Source organism: Delphinus delphis, chromosome 5 (assembly GCF_949987515.2).
Source record: "Delphinus delphis chromosome 5, mDelDel1.2, whole genome shotgun sequence".
Classification (NCBI taxonomy): Eukaryota; Metazoa; Chordata; class Mammalia; order Artiodactyla; family Delphinidae; genus Delphinus; species Delphinus delphis.
In genome coordinates, this window is record NC_082687.1 from 31,004,234 (window position 1) to 31,018,605 (window position 14,372).

Here is a 14,372-nt window from a genome sequence, read left to right on the forward strand (position 1 = left end):
TCCAAGATCAAGGTGTCGACAGGGTTGGTTCCTTCTGAGGGCCACGAGGGAAGGATCTGTTCAAGGCCTTTCTCCTCAGCTTGTAGTTGCCCACCTTCTTCCTATTTCTTCACAGAGTCTTCCTTCTGTATGGGTTTATGTTTAAACTTCCTCTTGGTATAAGGACACCAGTGATATTGGCTTAGGGTCCATCCTAATGACCTCACTTCACCTTAATTACTTCTTTGAAGACCCTATCTCCAAATATGGTAATATTCTGAGGCACATCTAAATGTTTGGGGAGACACTATTCAGCCCATAACAGTGGTCTGAGAGGGTTTTCTTTCCTAAGAAAGAAACCCATTTGGGGAACACCCATTTATAAGAGCTTACAATAGTTCCGAAGGACAAGTTCTCACTCTTCAGTCTCGGTAGTTAATTGTTGGCTCAGCTAGAGTCAGATTCCCTTTGCTTCAGTGAATGTGAGTAGAGGCAGAGGCTGACTCATGCCCCAAGGCTTTGCCAGGTTCTCAACCAAACCACCAGGGATGTCCCAGTGTAGGCTGACAATTCTTAGCATATGAGCTGCCCAGGGGCTTGACGTCTTGAGTGCCCACCTGACCAAACCTTGGTCTGTGTGGCCAAGTCATGTGGAAAGTGGCCCAGGTTTTCATTCACTGAGATCACCTAACAGGGGACTGTGTTTCAGGGCACCAGTCAAGGAGACAGGATCATTTCCAAATTTTGCACAAAGCCACTGATTGCTCTGTTATAGGCTCAATATAAGGGAGAGGATCTAGACTAACAACCTGGACACAACCCTAAGGCCGAGGTCAAGGGGAGGGGCTGGTTCTGGAACCCCTCTGACTCAGCTGCCAGGCACCATGGGCTGGCCTTAGGAAGTGACAGTGAATGTCACCTGAAAGCAGGAATGCACAGAGCTGTGCCCTGGGAGTGCAGGCAGGTGTGCTGTGAGCCCTGCACCCCCAGCCCCAGCTGGACACAGAGAGAAGGGGCATCTGTGTGGGGTGCTCTGTTGGGGGTGTCCAGTGCTCCAGCGAGACTGTGTGCAACACCAGGCCCTCACCCAGCCATGGGACCCACGGTCGACCCAGGCCCAAGGTGGCAGACTCCAGCCTTGAAGGAATATCTCAGCTCCTGGTGGGTGAGAGCAGGGAAGTGGCAGGGGAAACTCCTTCATGAGGATGTGAAGGCGATCCTTTGGGATCCTTTTTTTCCTCCAATAAATTTTTTAATTGAAGTATAGTTGATTTATAATGTTGCGTTAATTTCTGCTGTATGGCAAAGTGATTCAGTTATACATGCATATATATTCTTTTATAAAAAATACTCTTTTCCATTATGGTTTATCATAGGATATTGAATATAGTTCTCAGCGCTATATAGTAGGACCTTGTTGTTTATCCATCCTATATATAATAGCTTGCAGCTGCTAACCCCAACCTCCCAACCCATACCTCCCCCAACCCCGTCCCCCTTGGCAACCACCAGTCTGTTCTCTATGTCCATGATTCTGTTTCTGTTTCATAGATAAGTTCATTTATGTCATATTTTAGATTCCCCATATAAGTGATAGCATATGGTATTTGTCTTTCTCTTTCTGAATGACTTCACTTAGTGTGATAATCTCTAGTTGCATCCATGTTGCTGCAAATGGCATTATTTCGTTCTTTTTTATGGTCGAGTAGTATTCCATTGTATATATGTACCACATCTTCTTTATCCACTCATCTATCAATGGACATTTAGGTTGTTTCCATGTCTTGGCTATTGTAAATAGTGCAGCTATGGACATAGGGGTGCATGTATCTTTTGAATTATAGTTTTGTCTGGATATATGCCCAGGAGTGGGATTGCTGTATCATATGGCAACTCAATTTTTAGTTTTCTGAGGAACCTCCATACTGTTTTCCATAGTGGCTGTACCAACTTACATTCTCACCAACAGTGTAGGAGGGTTCCCTTTTCTCCACATCTTTTCCAGCATTTGTTATTTGTAGACTTTTTAATGATGGCCATTCTGACTGGTGTGAGGTGATACCTCATTGTAGTTTTGATTTGCATTTCTCTAATGATTAGTGATGTTGAGGATCTTTTCATGTGCCTATTGGCTATCTGTATTTCTTGATAGTTTGGGAAGATGCCATCCTGACCTTTTCCATGTATTATCACATACATATTTTACATACAGACATGGCTAGATGTGTAGGTACGTGTGTGTATTAATGGGATCCTTCTATGACACCTACATTATTCAGTGACTTGCTTTCTTACAATGGAGAATTTTCCATCTCAGTACATACAGATCTACCTTACTCTCTTAATTGATGCATACTATTCAATCATTCCCCTAATATGGACATTTAGATTATGGGAAAGTCATATCTAAGTGGTTCATGCTCCTTTCATGTTTTTATTGATCCCAATCATTAAAAATTCTCAAAAGGGCCAGATTTGGAGCTATGGCCTTCTGGCACTTTGAGGAATGCAGAAAACTACCCCTGACCCTTCTCTAGGCTCTATCCCAAATCACTGCTCTCCTGAAGCCTGGAAATCTTAAACTTCATGTCTTCATGCTTTGTTTTTCTGTTCTCTACCACCAAGATCATCTTCTAAAATGCAGAGAAACTGAGGGGAGAGTGGGGTGGAGATGCAACCTTCCAAAGAGTTTCTATGCCACCGAGACAAGAGGGCTTTCCAAAGTGTAGAGATGATTCACATATAAGGGGTTGCTGTGCTTCTTGTACAGGACTTCACAGACCATATCACCTGGTCATGCCATTTCCATACCTAACCTTCATGTCCAGGGTCTTTTCTCCAGGAGACATGAAGAGGCTTGGAAGGATGGAGGAGGATGGAGTGTTTGTGCCCAAGAGGCACTCAAAATGCATGGGGAGGAAAGAGAGAAAAAGATGGAGATCTGAGATGCTGACAACTCACATTACCCGGCTCACAGTGTCGCCTGGGTCTGACCCTGCCATCAGCCAGCATCTCTGCCTGCTGACAGGGCTCGAAAGTTAAAACTGGGTTCTTGTGGATACTGGCCAATGACTTCCTTGCCATGGGAGCGATTGCTTTTTGCTGTGTTTGCAAGATGTGAATTCATTCCTTTTTAATATCAGTAATACACAGTAAAGAGTTCAATATCATTTACAGAGAAATAGGATCAGACAAGCCTTGAAAATACAATGTGCATTTATGGCTCTAAGATGCCAGTGCGGGAGGAGAGTGGGCATTATGGCAGCAAGGAAACCCTCCCCCTCACTACCATCCTTCCCCATCAGGATCAGGGCACAGGAGTGACAGGACTGTCAGGGGCTTGGAGTTCTAGGGGTGCCTTTGGAGCTTTCGTTTTGGTGATGCAAGAAAATTGGAACCTACTTACCCAGTGAGGTGTCATATTAATTGAGTGTTGTTACTCAGGTATGTACATGAGGCTCCTACCCGCTCTCAGGAGAGAATCTATGTTAAAGTTGTTGTTCATGTCGCGAGCACGCTGAACCACCAGTACTACCTTTCTGGTCCTTTGAGAGCAGTGATGCTTGTTTGCTAGATGTGTGACCCTGGCCAGAGGTATCATCTACCTGGCCTGTGTGGAGGATGTGGCTCAGAGTCATGCTGGGCTTGTTTTGGGGGCAGGAACGGATAGGGAGAAAAGGCTGGGAGTGGATGGGACCTCTGTCCATGAAGCTGCCGCAGAATAAAAGCCTATGCTCTATGTCTCCACACGGAAGGAGGTACACCAGCCTGATTTGCTTTGACATCCTGATATATTGATCTAGTGAGTGAGTGGCTGGAAGTCTCCAAAGACTAAAATCCTGATGGTCAGGCATGCTGGAGGGAGGGATGTGCTCCCTAGGGGTGGTGAGGTTCCCAACAGGCTTCAGTGTAGTTAAGTCCATATAATTTTTGAATGTCAAGTCTGTGGCTGGCATGGTGCTAGGCTCAGCAATAAATAAACCTTGGCCCTGCCCTTGGGGAATTTACAAGATGACGTCAACATAATCTGCTGAGGTTGCTCTGAGTGTGCGGAGGAGAGGTATTCAACCCAGGATGGGAACTGGGGGAAGACTTTCTGCAGAAGGTGAGCTGAAGTTTGGAGGATGAGTCAAACAGGGTTATATTTTGAAGATGGTGGGGAGGACTTTCTAGGTAGAGGGAAGAGCAAAGACATGTGGAAACAGCATGGCTTGTTCCATGTGACTAGAGTTGCAAGAAATGGGACCAGAGAGGGAGGTAGGAGCCAGATTGTGGAAGGGTGGGTGTGCCCTTCTAAGGAGCTAGGATGCCAGTCAGTAGGTGATAGGGACCCCTTCAGAGGTTTAAAACAAGGCTTAACGTGTGCTTTCATAGATCATGATGGGAGATGTCTGGAGAATGGAACAATTCTTGAAGCCAGGAGACCACTTAGGAATCTAGGACAACAAACCAAGGGAAACCCAGTGAGTTCTGAACATGCGTGGAATCTGATAGGGATGTGCTGGGGATGCAGGCTGGAGAGCTCGGGAAAAGGGATTAACAAGGGCCAGGCTAGCTGTCAGGGACTCGGCTAAAGGAGACAAGAATTCCAGCGATGAGCCCAGGAGAAGTCGGATCTTACAGACAGGTCCCTCCTGGCTGGGCCTGGGAAGAAAGCAGACAAGATGGGAGAGTCCAGCTCTGTAACCCTGTGATAGTTGGGGTTACCCTGGGTAGTCCTAACTCAGGGTAGTGTGACACATTCCAGAACTGACCTTCTGAGAGAGACAGGGTCAGGATGGGCCTTGGAGGGGGTGAGTGGAGGAAGACCGGCAGGGTGGAGGGCTTGGGTTACTGCTGCAGGATGGGGTTGGGAAAGACAGTAACTGGCACAGTCTGAACCCACCATGACTGGCTCACCAGTCACTCTGCAGGGATGTGCAACACGCAGGTCTTTGGCGCTAAGTAAATCAGAGCTTCAGTCTTTCCTCAGGCACTTCTAGGCAAATTGAGGAACTTACTTCACTCCTTAGAACGTCAGTGCATGTGCCCACCTGAAAGGTAGAGCCGATAGTACGTGCTTCCCCTGGGTTTTGTAAGGAGTAGGTTAAATGAACACTGTACGCAAAGAGATCAGCTGGAGTAGATTCATTCCCTCAGTGATTTTTCATTCACCGTGTCCCTGGTACGGCGCAAAAAGCTAGAGATCAACTGAGAACTTGACCAGCAAGGTCCTTATTCTTCTGGAGCCTCCGTATCAAATACTCAGCATCACTATCAGTAATGCTGTTTTCTTCTTTCTCTCCAAGTCACTGCGTATTTTGAAGTGGACACCACTGTGTGCAAAGCAGTGCTCTGCTCAGCTTGATTGGAAGAAATCTCCAAGGCACTGGTTCCCACAGCTGGTTCTCACCAGCAGCACCTGGGGAGCTTCGCCAGGGAGCAGATTCCAGGCCCCGTCACCTGCACACGGGATCAGAGCTTCCAGATTCTCCTCATTCATGGGAAGCTCCCGAGGTGATGTGTTGATGACCTGGGCTTGGCAATCACTGCCTCAGTTCCTAGGGTGAAGAGGACGACGCTGGGCTTAAGACACACACATCACAGCAGGACAGAGACTGCGCTGGGCCAATGTCAAGAACTGAAAAGAGCGATGAGAAGATCTGCTCACTGTGCTTTTGTGTGGACCTGTTTCCTAGAGGGGAATTTTATGGTTATTTAATTAAAACATTCCACTTTGATCAAAAGTGTTGCTTTGACTTCTCTGGCTTCTCGAGTATGAAATACGAGACTTGGGAGAGTCGAAAACTTGTTAAATGAAAATAATTTACCAAGGGCCCTAAACAAGACAAGATAAACAGTAAACCTTGGAAATTAAGTGTCAACTTCCGGGGAGGAACTAATTGTTCGTCTTCTTGTGAACGTTAACCCACATTCAGTTTTCAGGCTATCCAGTATAATGACGTTTGCCGTCAGCCACTTCTGACTACAAAGAAAAGAAGTGCAGGTGGGATTCTGTTCATTCACACATGCTGGGGTCTGCGCAGTATTGTTGTCTCTTGGTTGGAGATTCAGACGCCTCAAGTCTTCATTCTGTGTAGAATGGACAGGACGAGGAGCTGCCCTGAGGTGGGGCTGAAACGTTTTGCATTTGCAACAGAACCGGAGGGCTGGGATAGCTCATGGAGGCACATACAGAACACAGAGGTCTCCTCCCAGAGAGAGGGATGGAAGGACAGAAACAGAGGAGTAGGGTACCAGCATCCTGCCCCAGAAGCGGACGGTGGAGACGGTGGGTTACAGCTGTGTCCCGATGGGCTCTGGGAGAGAGGAGCACAAAGACTTTAGGGTCCTGTCAGCTCCAGATCCATCCATCCCTTCAACCAGTGTTTAGTGAACACCTACTATGTGCAAGGCATTGTCCTGGGTGCTTGGGATACATTAGGTTTTAGCTCGATCTGTGACTATAGTGGGGCAAGGAGCCCTGTGGCAGGAATCCAGGACGTACAGAAATGCATCTAGGGTGATGCTCGGACCAAGGTGGCAGCAGTGGAGAGAGTGAGTTTGCAGATGAATTGTTGGGTCTGGCTCCGGCAGGATTTCCTGGTGGGCTGTATGCGGGGTGTGAGACGAAAAAAAAAAAACAACAAAACCCCCAAAACAGAGCTATATAATTAGAACGATTGAAAAAGAGAATTGTAAATAAAGCAATTACACTCACATTCTAACATTGGGCCACACCGGGGAGTGCTAAGGCGGTTAGAGGGGGCATCACACCACGTGGGCAGCTCTGGGTAATTTGCTGGGTGCTGTGGTGCTGTGAGGAGACCCTGGGCTTCCATCACCACCCTTCCCCCCTGCTACAGCAGTTGGTTGAATCCACAGATGTGGAACTCTGGGATATTCAGGGCCAACAACACTGTTCTGTGATTTTGAGGAAGTGGTTTGATTTCCCAGAACCTCAGTTTCTTTCTTTCTTTTTTTTTAATCTTATTGAAGTATACTTGAGTTACAACGTTATGTTAATTTCTGCTGTATAGCAAAGTGATTCAGTTATACATGCATACATATATATATATATATATATATATATATACATTCTTTTTCATATTCTTTTCCATTATGGTTTATCACAGGATATTGAATATAGTTCCCTGTGCTACACAGTAGGACATTATTGTTTATCCATTCTATATATAATAGTTTGCATCTGCTAATTCCAAGTCCTGATCCATCCCTCCCCCACCCCCATGGCAATCACGAGTCTGTTCTCTATGTCTGTGAGCCTGTGTCTGTTTCTTAGATAGGTTCCTTTGTGTTGTAGTTTAGATTGCACATATAAGTGATATATGGTATTTGTCTTTCTCTTTCTGACTTACTTCACTTAGTATGATAATCTCTAGGTCCATCTATGTTGCTGCCAATGGCATTATTTTATTATTTTTTATGGCTGAGTAATATTCCATTTTGTATATGTACCAAATCTTCTTTATTCATTCATCAGTCGACAGACACTTAGGTTGCTTCCATGTCTTGGCTACTGTGAATAGTGCTGCTGTGAACATTGAGGTGCATGTATCTTTTCGAATCAGAGTTCTGTTTGAGTATATGCCCAGGAGCGGGATTGCTGGATGATAGGGCAACTCTATTTTTAGCAGAACCTCAGCTGTAATATGGGGTGATACTGTAATAATACATCTTCTGTAGTGTTGTTGAGGATTAAATGAGATAACACATGTAAAATGCTGAGCAGCCAGTTCTAGAAATGCTGAGGAGGAGCTCTTTCCAGTGCATGCTCAGTTGCAGAGATGTTGACCTTCAGGAGATGTCTCCCATCTCTTCCTGAAACCATGGGACAGGGTGTGGGTTCTGAGTACCCTGGCTGGAGGCTGAAGAGTACAAGCTATGATGTAATTCTAAGACATCTTCTCAATCTTCTACCTGGCAGCTGTGACCTTCTGTTGGTGGTCCATGGCCAGATAGGCCTAACGAATGATGTTTTAAAAAATGCAACATGGAGGTATATAACCATGGCAGAGCAGGAAATTGTTTCTGTGGGGGTAGCAGACAGGGTGGGTGTGGCCCTGCTCCCGGCCTAATGGTTTAAAAGACAGGGAGCCATGCATTGGGCTCCTGGACCTGGTAAGACCAATAAACTCCAAGGAGTCAGGGAAGGACCAGAGTTCTGCCTCGTCACATGTATTCATGACTCTGGGGCAGCCTTTGCATTGGCTAATTGCTGATTTTGAACTAATAGAAGCGAAAGCAAATTGAAAAAATCTAGTCTGAGTTGCCATTCCCACCAGTCTTCAGATCTGACCTAGCTCATCCCACTCTCACTCATTTCTTATTCCCCTTCTGTATTAGTCAGCTTGGGCCACCATAACAAGATTCCACAGATGGGGTGGCTTAAACAATGGAAATTAATTTTCTCACAGTCTGGAGGTTGGAAGTCCAAGATCAAGTTTGCTGGCAGGGATGGTTTCTTCTGAGGCCTCTCTTCTTGCCTTGCAGGTAGCCACCTTCTTGTTGCCTCTTCCTGTGGTCATCCCTCTGTGCTTGCACCCCTGGTGTCTTTCCTCTTCTTACTATAAGGACACCAGTCATGTTGGATTAGGGCTGCATCCTAATGGCCTCATGTTAACTTAATCACTCTTTGAATATGGGTACGTTCTGAAGTACTGGGGGTTGGGACTTCAACATATGAATTTTGGGTGGACACAGTTCAGCTCATAACACTCCCTCTAGCTCTAGCTCATAGGATATTTCTTTTTTAAAATTTTTATTGGAGTATAGTTGCTTTACAATATTGTGTTTGGTTTTATTGTTTTTGTTTCTGTTTTCTTTTTTTTGCCATGGTCTGGACTAGGCTCTAGGCATCTTAAATATTCCCTGTTTCTGTCTCCATCATCCACTTCCCTGCTTATGCTTCAATCCTTCTCTAGAGAAGGCCTAACAGGGCCTAAAGAGGTATCTTGTCCAAAAACCTAGAACCTGGCTCATCAGCCCTTCTGAACATCCTGATGCAGTGTCCTCCGTCCTGAGCCTAAAAGCATCTTGGAGGCAGTGTCCGCCCCCATAGGCCTGAGGCCCTCAGGCCAGGTGCTGACCATGGAACATTTCTACCTTCTCCCCTCCAGAGACTCTGATCCAAATTTGTCTGTCATGTGTCAATCATAAGTTTCAATATCCAAATTAAAATTTTATGTTCGTTGGAATCCTTCTCACTTCCAGACATCGTACCAGCTGCTGCCCCACACATTAACTATTGTAACTGATTCAATTTTGATTTAATTCAGGAAGGCTGATGGGACTTGGACCTGCACATTTTAAAAGTGCAAGCCATGATATAATTCTAAGACATCTTCCCTGGTTCTCATGAAATATCTATTAGGAAACAATAGACCAACATTTAACTATTTTTCTGGTTAATGTGGTTGATATATTTGCTGGATTCATTCACAATGCCGTGGGCAGTTTATCTTTAGCTATGAGAGCTGGCTGTAGGGATTCAGGAGAAAATCCTGAAGACAGACGTTTCAAATGGCCCTGAGGTTGCTTAGGAAGAGCCCACCATGTAACATAAGAACATTCGTGAACTTTGCCCCCGTGGCAGCCGGTTCACAAGGTAACTACAGCGGCAGCAGGTGGCCCCGGGCTCTAATGCTCCACCTTTATGATCCTCAGTGACTCTGTCCCTGCTTCCACATTCTCTGCAGCTCTTGTGCAAAACCGAACCTCCCTCTGTGGATTCTGAGTTCAAACTCCCGGAGAGAAGATCAGATGGGCTCAGCCTTGTTTGACACAATTTTCACACCCCCTAGGCCACAGGCCAGCCTTGAGGGCAGGGATCTGGTCCCCCCCAGCTGCACTGTGGTGAGATCTATGGTGCTCTGAGGAGTCTCAGCAGGGGGCAGAATGCCTGGTCCGTCTGGTGTCACTGACCAAAGTAACCTGGTGGCAGAGGACTGTGGGTAGAGTGCCCGAGAGGACCTCAGAAGGTCATTGGATCGTTTCTGCCATGGGCTTTTTCTGTGAAGTGCCCTTGTTTCTTCATCTCCAAATAGAAGAGTGGGGAGAAATGTTTCACCTTGACTTAGGACCTAAGTAATGATTAGGTAAAAAGACAGAAAAATGGCAGGTATTCTCTAATTGCAGAACAGCCCAGGTATTAGAAAACCAGCCAATAGACCTAATCAATTCAGCAGAAGACGCCATTAGCACTTAGCTACAAGGCTACCAGTGAGAAAACAAGCTGGTGGTTTTTATTGTATTATCTCTGAACTGCTGAGGCACTTCCTGCTGGTAGGAGCCTGGGCTGGAGTTGTGCAGAATTACTTTGTCAAGCCTGGCTCTTTGGGGGATGGGAGGGAAAATGGAGCTGGGGGCATTCTCTGCTGTGAATAACTATAAAATCCACCTTGGACAGCTGTGCAAAGTTGCAAAAGAGATAAGGTGGTTGGAATGGGCTTCGGCTTTCTCAGAAAAAAATAAAGAGAAGGAGGATTCCATCCTAGGAGGTGAGTAGCAGGAACCTCTCTTAGGAAGGTAAGTGCTATTCCCAGTGGGTACTACCCCAGGGACACAGCAGTCAGGCAGGAAGGAGAGAGTGGGCGCCGGACTGCACTGCTCAGTGTTTCTTCCTGCCGAGGCCAGGGGAAAGGAAGGGGTCTGATGCTGAAATGCACTTGGGAACATGCCCCAAGCCTGGCTGTCCCCATGGCCAAGGTCAAGGGTTGCGACGAGCCTGAGCCTGATTGCTTCAAGGAGACCAGAAGCATGGTGTGTATGTGTTGGGAGGCGGGGGGTGGGGGAGGTGGGGAGAGAGGTTCAAGTGCAGAATTCAGTCCCTAGGGGAAGAAATTGACCAGAACAATGGAGGGTATCAAGACCTTAGATATGCAGTCTTAGAAGAGCAGGGAGAGATTAAAAAATCAAGAACCTCCAAAGGACCTAAGAACATGTCCCTGTGGGAGGCTTAGAAGGACTCAGGTCAAGCCTGCACTAGGGGAGTCTGGCTCTGGCCGCAGTGAAGGGACCTGGGAGGGGCAGACGCAGCTGTCCTGGGACCTGGGTTGAGCATTCTCTTAGGTCCAGTCTCCACTTAAATTTTGGTGACTCAGGAAAAATAATGAGCAGTTCAGGGTTTGGTTTTCTTCCTTGGAGTTAAGGATAGAGAGCTCCTTCTGGGAGGAGACTGAGCGGGTCAGGGAGGGAGAGAGTATGACGAGAACGACTGGATGTTTGTGAGCAGCTTGGCCATCCTTGGACCAAAGGTGCCCTGGATGTAGTCATTGGAGCAGGGCATCCGGAAAATCTAGAATGAATATGATTAGAACAGTTGGTTCTTTTGCTTGGCCCCAGGTTAAGAAACAGAGCCAAAGAGTGTGGCAAACAGTAAAGTTAAATGAAAGAAGCAGAGCCCTGGGAAATGTTTTCTTTTCTGTCCTTTGCCTCATTTTTCAAACATCTTTATGTTTATCAGTATGGGGGTCTCCGCGGACCTGGCGCATGTGGGGAAACAGGCTCCCCGGCTAAGACAGCCAGTTGCAAACCCAGAACGGCCCTGGGTGCTCTCCATCACTCGGGGTTTCCAGGAAGATCCTTTTCAGAAGCTGGGCTCTTAACAGGCAAGGAACAGTGTTAATAAAAGTTCTTTTTACTTGAAAGGGCACAGAAAAAAAACCCATAAAGCTGAGCCCAGCTCTTTAAAAAAAAAGTTGATAAAACTGACAAAAAATAAAGAAGTAGTTTATCGTGGTTTTAAAGGAAAGACGAGGGTTTTTCTTTTTCTTTTTGAAGGCAGAATTAATTAATCCACCACCACCACCAGCTTGAGCTCTGAATGGAATGTTAGTTCTGACTCTGGGGGGTGGCTGAGTCCTCTGGACCCTGGATAAGCTTTCATTAAAGCAACTGTGTTTAAAACAGTGAATTTAAATGCATCCACCAGACAGAACAGGGCACCAGAAGTGGAGAAGAAAGCAAAATGACGAGAGTGCCGTTGAGAAGCAACTCCTGAGAGAAGAAATGCAATTCCTTAAGTCTCCCTTGGAGACGAGATGATAAAAATATTAGAACAACCAGAGTGGGGTCAATGACCCTGGTTCACTCTCCTTCCTCGGCCCTTCTCAACCACTCACAGCTACATCTGCGGGGTGTCTGCACCCCAAGACTCAGGCTCATGATGAAGGAGGCTGTCACCTCTCACTCCAACCCGCGGGGCCCGGGGACCCGTTAGGACAGCTCCCCCTTTTACTGAAGCCAGAACCACACTCCCCTTGTGCAGGCCTGAGTCCCTCTGAGCTCCCCGCTCCGTGCCACCCTCCAGAGGGACGTGGCCCCTGGGTCTTGGGATGGATCACTTTGGAGGCTCTTGATTTCTTCTCTGTTCCTACTCTTCTAGGACTGTGTAGCTAAGGTCTTGAGAGCTTCCATCCTTCTGCTCCATTTCATCTTCTAGGGACTGAATTCCATGCTTGACCCCCAGGGTAGAGTCCTATCAAATGTGACAGATTTTGTGGCATTAGAACCACAGGCTGCCTGAGCATTTGACCGACATCCTAATTCCTTGCTGCTATGCCCAGGTCCTGTCTGCATGCCTGGGAGAGCTGAGTACTGTGTCATCTTGGACGCCTGCTCTGTAGTCCTCCCCATACTCTCAACTGTCCAGGCCTGGCTTCCTCTTGGGCCTTCTTGCCCTGAGTTGTCGAGAGTCTATAGCATGCTTCCCATCTGGTACATTCGACGGGCAACCTGGAGTAAGCCGTGCAACTCTGTGGAAAGTCTGGAAGGAAGAGAGCAAATATTTTGCAAACACAGTTAAGATAGGACAATGTGTACAGATAAGTTTAGACCTCAGATTTAAGTAAGTTTAGGATTAGTTAAGTTCATTCACTGATTCGTTCATGTGTTCATTCATTCAATTAAAAAATTGAGAGCTTATTAAGTACCGGGCCTATTCTAGGTATTAGGGCTATAACAGTAAAGACAAAAATACATATCTGTATGAAAGTTATGATCTACCAGGGAAGGTAGATGATAAACAAGATCAAGTGAGGAAAACAATATACATGCCAGGGAGAGAATAAAGCAGAAAGGCAGACAGGCACTATGGGTGACTGTGGTGGTTTCAAACAGAGTGAGGGGAGGCCTCACTGAGAGGGTGACATTGGATAAAGACCTGAGGGATGTTTAGGGAGTGACCCAGGCCATGTGGGCACCTGGAAGAGAGTGTTCCAGGTGAGGGAACAGCCAATGCTGAGGCTCTGAGGTGGGAGTATGCCTAGCATGTGCTAGGAGGCCGATGGGCTGGAACAGAGAAAAAGAGAGGGAGGTTGAGGAGGGAGGTCTTTCAGAGCCCGTGAAATGAGTGTCTTGTCATCTCTGGCTGCTACAAGGAAATACCATGGTGGGGGAGGGCCCTAAACCACAGACATTTATTTCTCACAGTTCTGGAGGCTGGAAGTCCAAGATGAGGGTGCCAGTAGGATCAGGTTCTAGTGGGGGCCCTCATCCTGGCTTGCAGACTCTGCTGCTTTCTTGCTGTGTCCTCACATGATGGGAAGAAGCTCTGGTCTCTTCTTATAAGGGCACTAATCCCACCAGAGGGCTTACCTTCATGACCTCATCTAACCCTCCTTACCTCCCAAAGGCCCCACCTCCTAATACTATCATATTGGGGATTTGGGTTCTAACCTATGAATTTGGGGGAGCGGGAAGACATAATTCAGTCCATAACAGGGAGCTACTGTGGGGTTTTCAACACTAAGAAAATTGATTCCAAAGTATTTTACCCTCCATTAAATCAACAACTACCTGTCTCAATTTTTCCACATTCCATCCTGGACATTTTGCACAGGAGCTCTTCAGGGAGCTGGAATGAATTTTCCTTAAGGAAACCTGGGGCTTCACTGGGCGCTACTTTGGCAGTTCATGAAAATCTCTGTTTTCTCCATGCAGCAGAGAGAGGTGCTTTTCAGCTTATAATGTTCAACGACGTCAGCTTTAAAGTTTTTCTTTGGTCCTACTTCTGCGAATTAAAAAAAGTCAGCAGTGGGCCACATGAAAAGATGTGTGGGTACCCCTTTGACTATAGATTAGACCAAGAGGCTCCAGCTTCAGACAATGTTAATCTTAACCCAGGCTAGATTTATTAGGCTGCCTCGCATCTGAGATTGCAGATAAGCACGTTTTCCACTCTCGCCTTTGCTGTATTAAGCCTCACAGGGAAAATTTCTAAAGGTTCAGAAGAGAAATTCTCCAACTGTAAACCACATAAGCCTTTCTTTTCAGTCTTGTCTCTTTTTTCCCCACCTTTTTTAAAAAGTACAATAATGAAACCATCTTCAATGCCCTACTGATTCATCTGGAAGCCTAATCAGTGAACTGAATTATCTTCATTTTTTCAAAAG